The sequence below is a fragment of the Bison bison genome, unplaced genomic scaffold (genome assembly GCF_000754665.1).
Source record: "Bison bison bison isolate TAMUID 2011002044 unplaced genomic scaffold, Bison_UMD1.0 scf7180017864180, whole genome shotgun sequence".
In the NCBI taxonomy this organism is placed as follows: domain Eukaryota; kingdom Metazoa; phylum Chordata; class Mammalia; order Artiodactyla; family Bovidae; genus Bison; species Bison bison.
This window is the reverse complement of record NW_011494752.1, coordinates 3,256,835-3,264,640: the sequence shown is the minus strand read 5'-3', so window position 1 is coordinate 3,264,640 and position 7,806 is coordinate 3,256,835.

Here is a 7,806-nt window from a genome sequence, read left to right as displayed (position 1 = left end):
CCTCGCCCCGCTCGCCTCCCTCTCCCTCCCCGCCTTCGCGCTCCCTACAAAGTTCATTCCCACTAACTCTTTTCCAGGCCACTTCCCCCTCACATCTGACAATCCGGGGCCCCTCATTCTCCCAGTAATCACTCCACTGCACTAATTGCACATGCAAATATGCAAATGCGTATTAATTAATTACTATACTAATTAGTTCTGTGGTATTTGCGAGTAATAAATCATTGGATGGGAGCGAGGAAGCTGGAGACCTGGCCCATTTTCATTCTGCATAAAATTTTAATGGTCTCTCTGGCTGATCCGGGACGGCAGCGCGCGGAGAGGCTCTTAAAGGGCCAGTGGCGGAGAGAAGGGGCACGGGGCACGGAGCGCGGGGCGACCCCGGCCCTGGGCAGTTCCGCAGGTGCAGCCCTGCGCCCTGCCGAGGCGGTCCCCGGCACCGGGGTGGCTTTTCTCCTCCCCTCCCGGCTAAGGGTACTCCTGGGTGCTTTCTAAGGAGAGAATCCGGGCGAGAAGGAGGAGGAGGAGGAGGCTGAGCTTGGCTGCTTTAAGAAAGGAAAGAGGGCAAGGAGCTGTGAGAGGCCAATGCCAAGGCCTTTGGGGCCCCAGGAAAACAGAAATGAAGACTCCATCTCCAGGATGGCCGAATAAACTAAGGCACCGGGCAGGCCAAGCCAAGCTCTCACCCCAGCGGATCCCCAGGGGGAGAAAGCCTCTAGGTTGTCTTGGGTGCCCTAATCTTGTTTCGTCCTCTGATGGGGGCCACCAAGGCTGGGGGTACCTCCAACTTTTCCTTTCCACACGATCAAGCTGCTGCCCCACCCCCATGGGCACCAGCTGGCACCCTGGCAGAGCAGTCCTAGGCTTGAGTGGGCCCCTGGGACCCTTCTTTTTTTCTGGGAGGTAGTCAGGACCTCAGCACAGGGAGGGGGCTGGCGGCTTCATAGGACCATTGACTCAGGGAGGCAGACGGTTGTGCCTCCTGATTGAGCCCAAGCCAGGGTCTAGGGGGAGGTCAGAGGTGGGAACATTGAGGAAGTGGAGGCTTTGGGCCTGTCCTGAGCCGGGATCCCCAATACCAGAGTCTCTAGTCCAGTTCTACTCACCCTCCAACCTTCTGCATCGGCAAGCCCCTGGTGGGGCAAGGCTAAAAGAATCAGTGCTCTAGTGGGGCCCGTAACAGTGACAGCAGCTCACCATACTGTTAATCTGGGGGCACATTTACTCAGCTGGAGACCTGTTCTGAGAATTCGAGGTGGCCCACAACGCCCCAGTGACGTAGTTTCTACCACACGCCCTTTCATGGATGGAGAAACACAAACGCAGGCACGAGACAGTTAAGCAATCTGCCCAAGGTCACTCAGCTGCGAGGAGTGGAGTGGGGCTTGACAGTCCAGTTCTGACACCCAGGTTCTTTTTGCCACCCTTTGCCACCTCTCTCTCCACCATCATGTCCTCAGCACCTGCAGAGAGCCAGGCCCCGTGGTAAGGGTAAGAACTTCATGGGTGGTGTCTCATGCAACCTAAGAGGGAGGGACTGGGATTCTCCCCAGGCTAGAGCTGGGGAACCCAAGGCTCAGAGAGGGTGACTAAATTGCTCTGGGTGTACAGGGGGGATGTAGTCAGCCAGGCTCACACCGGCCACTAGCCGCAGAGGCCAGCAGGTCTCTGGGGGTGGGGCAGGAAAGGGCCTGACAGGTTCTAGAACAAGAGAAGAAATGTAAGGGATTTCAGCTAGACAGACTGTGGGGACAACTTGTTTTTTTTTTTAATATAAATTTATTTTAATTAGAGGCTAATTACTTTACAATATAGTATTGGTTTTGCCATACATCAATATGAATCCGCCACGGGTGTACACGTGTTCCCCATCCTGAACCCCCCTCCCACCTCCCTCCCCATCCCAACCCTCTGGATCATCCCAGTGCACCAGCCCCGAGCATCCTGTATCATGCATCGAAACCAGGACTGGCGATTCGTTTCTTTGACAACTTGCTTTTTGAGAGGTGGGGGCTCCAGGAGTAGGGTGGGGTGGAAGCTCTTGCTTCTTTCCCAAGAAGCAGACTGGGGAAAGACCATGGCTACCTGAGTCAGGAGGAGGTGGGGATAGAGGAATGTGAGGGAACAGAAGGGCCCAGAATGAGAGAGCGCAGTCAGAACCATAGAACTCAGAAATCCTGGTTAGTTTTCTTAATTTTGTCCCCAGACTGCCTATCTGCCCCGACCCCTGGAAATCCCCTGAGCACCCCACCCCCAAGATTTGCTATTTGTGGGCAGCTGGGAGATCCAGTCTCTGCTCTCATCTCAGCAGAAGGATGAGAAAGTTAAGCACCTACTATGTGCCAGGAACTTTGTATGCCTCTAATTTTCACAACTGTTGTGTAATTATTATCCCTGTTTTATAAATGGAGACACCGAGGAAGGAAGGAGAAGCTCTTTGCCCAAAGTCACACAGCTAGTAGGTGGGAGACAGGGATTTGAACTCCCAATCTGATGTGCTTTACTACACAATTCCCCATTTCCATCTGAGCTCCTTGTATCTACAGGGGCATGGCTGGATTGACCCTTTTGCCTGGCAGAGTCAGTAGCAGAATACAGTAGCAGCAGACATTTCACCTGGAACTTGCAGATAAAAATAACATGTCTCCTGTCTGCCATTCACAAGATCCCCCACCCCACCCCGTGTGGATTTTCATGGTGCCTTTTATATGCTAGTGGAAATTGGGCAAAGTGTAAATTCTAAAGGCCCAGATCCCTCCCCTCATTATCCTGGGACTGAGTGTGTGTGGGCATCTCCCCAGAACAGGGAGCTCTCCCAGCATTCCTTGCCCCCCACCATTTCCCCCCTTGAGAGAACAGCAGGGTCAGTGAGTCTGTTAGCATCTGTCAGGGAGACCACCCTGATTTGGGAACTGGGATTCCAGTGCACTCAGGGATGAGTCCAGGGTCCCTTCACCTCCCAGGTGCTCAGGGAACTTCTCTAGGGAATAGGGACCTGCATCTTCCCAAGAACTAAGAAACTTTGGACACCTACCCTCTGGAACAGGCAGTCGTGGGCTGGGGGTTAGAGGGTGTTGGAATGGCCTTTGGGCTGCAGAAAAATCCTCCTCCCCTCTCCCCTCCACTGAAGCCCAGAGAAGCTGGGGTTTCATCGGGGTTTTCCCCAAACATGCGCAGTTCCTGGGAGATTGGGGGCAAGTTAGGGAGTTGGGGGAAGGAGGCAGGAGGGGCAGGCTGGCGGCTCTGAGCTTCTCCATGCAACCCTCGGGGCCGGGTGCCTGGGCAGGAGGGGGGGCAGAGCAGCTGCTGGCGATTTATTAAGCAGTCACGGAAAAATTGGTTTATAAATTAACAGCTGTTTTAACTTTAGGGCCTCTTCTTCAGGGAATGGAAGCAGCCGACTGGACCGGGATTGGAGTGTGTGTGAGGCTGGTGGAGGGGGTGGGAGGCGGCAGGCTCCGGCAGCTGGCGTTCTTTGGGGGCAGCCTCAGCTGGCACCTCGGGGGGCACCAGGCAGTGGCCAGAGCAGGGGGTCTCCAGGTGCCCGGGCCGAGGCTGCCCCCGCTGTGGGCTGTAGGCTTGCTCATTCTTCTCGTCAGCATCCCACCTGGGGGCGCCAGAGGGCATAGATACCGCTGTACTCATATCTGCCACCAGAGGGCAGCCTCCACACATTGATTTTTGCTTCCCACCCAGATCTGTCCAATCTGGGCTGAGAGAGAGAGAAACTGGGACCAATGCTGAGCAAGAGAGAAGCCCAGTTCAGTGCATGCAAGAATTCTACTCGCCCATCCTGAATGTATTAAAGACAGCAGTTAAGAGTGGGAATTCTGGAGTCAGATGATCTGCCTTTGAACCCAGGCTGTGGGCAGAAGTTCTGAGCCTCATTTCCCTCATCTGTAAAATGGAGTGAATCTACTGAGGATTGAATGAGCTAATGCATATAAAAGGTCTAGCCCAGTGGCCACTACAGAGTAATGCTCTCTATATGCCATGTGTTGCCAATTAATCTATTGATCCATTCCTCAAGCCATTGCCTCTAAAGCATTTAGTGCTACTGTATTCTGGGCATTATAGCAGGAAGGTGATGATGCAAAGACAGATAGTGGGTAGGACATGTCTCAAAATAGTGTGCTAACAATTAAGATACACCCAGTGAGGGGGGAGGGGAGATTGACTTGGATAGGGCAAAAGAGAACATTTGAGGGTGATGAAAATATTCTATATCTGTGTTGGTAGTGGTCATGTGTTGAATAACATTTTCAAAAACTCATAGAAATGTATATTTTAATTTATATTTACTGACACATTTTATAGTATATAAACTGTAATTCAATAGAGTTTTTTAAAAAAGCACTCAATGTGAATTTATTGAATGGGCCAAGGGTTGGATGATGGATGAATAAATGAATGTGTGTCAGTGAATGCTCAGATGATTGCCACCTGTCGTGGTGTTACCAGTGTCCATACTGCGAGTGCCCTTGCTCTCTCCTCTCGGTGTCCAGGGGTTTTCTCAGAGGCGGGTCTTGGAGTCCCCAACATCCTCTTCCCCCTCCCCATTGCCCCCCTCCTCACCACCAGCAGTGGCAGGGAAAGATGCCCCAGTGTGCCCTGCTAACGCTCCCTGGCTTCTCTAAGATTGCTTCTCAGGACTTCGGGGGACCTCCTTTCCAGCTGCACATGTCAACCCAGCCAGCTAAACTCAACTCCGTGGTGCCAAGGTTAGGAGTGTGATGCCCAGCCACCGATCCGCAATGCCAGCAGCTCGGCAGCCCAAACCCTGGTCAACTCTGCCACCTGCTGGCCATTTCCGGAACTGCATCCATAGCGCTCTTGAGAAAGTGTTAGTCGCTCAGTCGTGTCCGACTCTTTGCGACCCCACGGACTGTACCCGGCCAGGCTCCTCTGTCCATGGGGATTCTCCAGGCAAGAATACTGGAGTGGGTAGCCATTCCCTTCTGCAGGGGATCTTCCCGACCCAGGGATTGAACCCGGGTCTCCTGCGTTGCAGGCAGACTCTCTACCATCTGAGCCACCAGAGAAACCCTTTAGACAAGCTGGAACCTTTACTGACCAGGAGCCCTGTATTGGGCTGGGGACTTTATTAATTTTATCTTTTTGAATCGTCACAGGTACCATGTGAGGTGGGTTTGGGGGCAGGAGGAAACAGGCACAGTGAGGCTAAGTCATTTATTGTCTAAAATCACACAGTACCCAGGTCTGTCCAATTCCGTAGTTTATGTTCTGTCCACGAGACTGTATCTTGCCTGGGAGAAGAGAGGGAATATTCACGATTGGCCACTCTCCCTACCTCCCCCAAAGAGAGCAAAGGCTTCAAGCTTCCAGAGAAGGTGAACATAGTGCCTCCTGTATGCCAGGCGCTGTGGCAGGCAGCAGGCAATGATGTGAGAGAAATGGTGTGCTCAAAATGTGTGATCAAACCTGCTCTGTACATTAACAGACACCCTATGACAAACTTTTTGGTTAGTCCAAGCAGAAAGACCCATTGCTTAATTGGAGTTAAGTCAAGCAAGGTCTTGAATTTGTTCCTTGGACCCAACCGCCAGTGCTTCTAACTCAAGAATAATAACCAAGGAATGGCACATTATTTTTACATCTCATTTGCATATGATTAATTCTAAGAGAGAATGGAGGTCACCCTGGCCCCTAGCTTCTCAGCTGCTCTGGGATATGCCTGACCCTGGCCACCTCTCCCAGCCCCAGCTGGACTCCCCCATCCTCGCCACACCCTCCCCACTCCTTGCCCCTGCCCACACTTCCCCCAGCCTCCAGAAGTCCCTGTCCCTTCCTCCTCTGTCACCCACGCAGCCCCAGCCACCTGGCCGCCCACCTGAAAAACTTTTCCCCAAGTTCTTGAGAAGTTGCGTAGGATCCAGGAGAGAAAAATCAAAGTAATAAAACCTCATTTAATTCCTAACGGAGGGCAGAGCTGTGAGCTGCAATTATCTTAATGCGGAGCTATTTTTACTCTCTCTCCATCTCTGTCTCCTGCCTCTCTCTGTCGTGAGGCTTCCTCTCTCTCCCTTTGTCTCTCCATCTCTCACATGTGTTTTCTCGCTCTTTCTTTTCCACATTTCCTACCTCCCCCTCCTCTCTCTCTGTCACCTCCTGTCTCTGCCATCCTTCCTTCTCCTTCCTGTCTGTTCCTTGTGCCTGTACCCCTATGAGCCAAGTTCCCCCATCCCACTTGACCCCAGGGTTTAGCAGCCAGAGCTGCAGGTGCCTGGGTAAAGGTTGAAAGAAACAGCAAAGACCCTCCTCTCTATGCCCAAAGACCCCCTCTTCCAGGGTTACCCAGGAGAGGAGAGTCTCCCTTCTAGCTGCCCCAGTCCGGGTCTAGGGAACTTTTCCTGATTCAGGGCCACCCAGAACTCCAATCCTTTCGGCAGAACCTCTGTGAACAGGCCCTCCGTGGCCAAAGGAGCTTCATCAGCTGTGGTCCCAAAGGCCCTCTCAGCTCCAGTAGGTCCTGAGGTTCCCCTGGGAGCGATGACTCTCTCTCCTTGTCCCCTCATTATCTGTCCAGCTGTCTTCTGTCCCCTTCACCCCACGCAGGACCTTCCTACCTGCCTAGCACTGGAAGCCACAGACCTCTCAGCCTCCTCTTGGCCCAGTGGCCACACAGCTTACTGCCTGGGCTGTGCCTTTCCTGTGCCCCTTCTGACCCTTGTGACCTCCTCATTTGCCTCCCAGGGCACTGCCAAATTGGTGTTTGCCACCTCCCACCACAACCCATCTGACAGAGGGGTCTGGGCCAAACCAGGGACTGCCAGAGAGGCCCACACCCCAGGCCCAGGGACCTGGCATCTGGCTGTTTCCCCACAAGCATAAAAGTCAACAAACACAGCGGGGACTTGAGCCAGGCCTGAGGGTGGGGGGCAGTGCCGTCCAGCGGCCAGGCCTTCCAGCACCCATGGGCAAAGTTCTGTGCTCCTGTGCCCTCTCCTCATGCCCAGAGCAGGCGCTGACTCTGGGGTGCTGCACTGTGCCCCTGACCCCACTTTCACAAGACTCCACTGGCCTTTTGCTTCCTTCTCGCTCTGCCGAGGGCCCAGCATGCTTGGCCTGGGAGGGGAAAAGTTGCTGGCTGGGGGAGGGGGGCTCCTGATTGTTCCAGGCCTGAGCGTGACCAGGAGAGGAGAGAGCCAAGGCAAACAGAGCCCCAGGAAGACACACACACGTACAAGTCTACACACACACACCTGCTCAGAGTGGCATTCAGACCCTCGCCCCCAGGCCCAAAGAGGGAAACACCAGTTCCTGCAAAGGCACCCAGCACCGCATGATAAATAAACAGGGACCCGGCAAACCACAGGGCCATCTCCTCCCCTTTCCCCCCTTCAGAGACACATGCAAACACCTCTGCAGAGAGAGAGAGGCTCACACCTCCGAAGTGAGCACACACACACCTCTCCCCCTTGCTCTATTCCTGCACCAAACTCACACGTGATGACACGTGTACACCCCAACTCCCCCAACTCTATCCCCCTGAGCTGGCTCTGTCTCCCCCACATCATATCTGGGGAGAACAGGCAGGAGACACGTGGATCCAGGGTACCTCACAGCATGGACACATTCCCCCACCCCCACGAGAGCCCTCTCAGGATCACAACCTTACCCCCCTCTACTCTTCAGGCTGGACCTGTGCAGAGGGTACTCCCACCCCGCTGCGAGCTGGCACAGCCTGCCCATCACCTTGACAGCCTCTGACATCCTCCCCCACCCTGCCCCCTCCCCCGTGCACACACGGTCTTCCCACACCCTGCCACTCACACCTGCATCCTT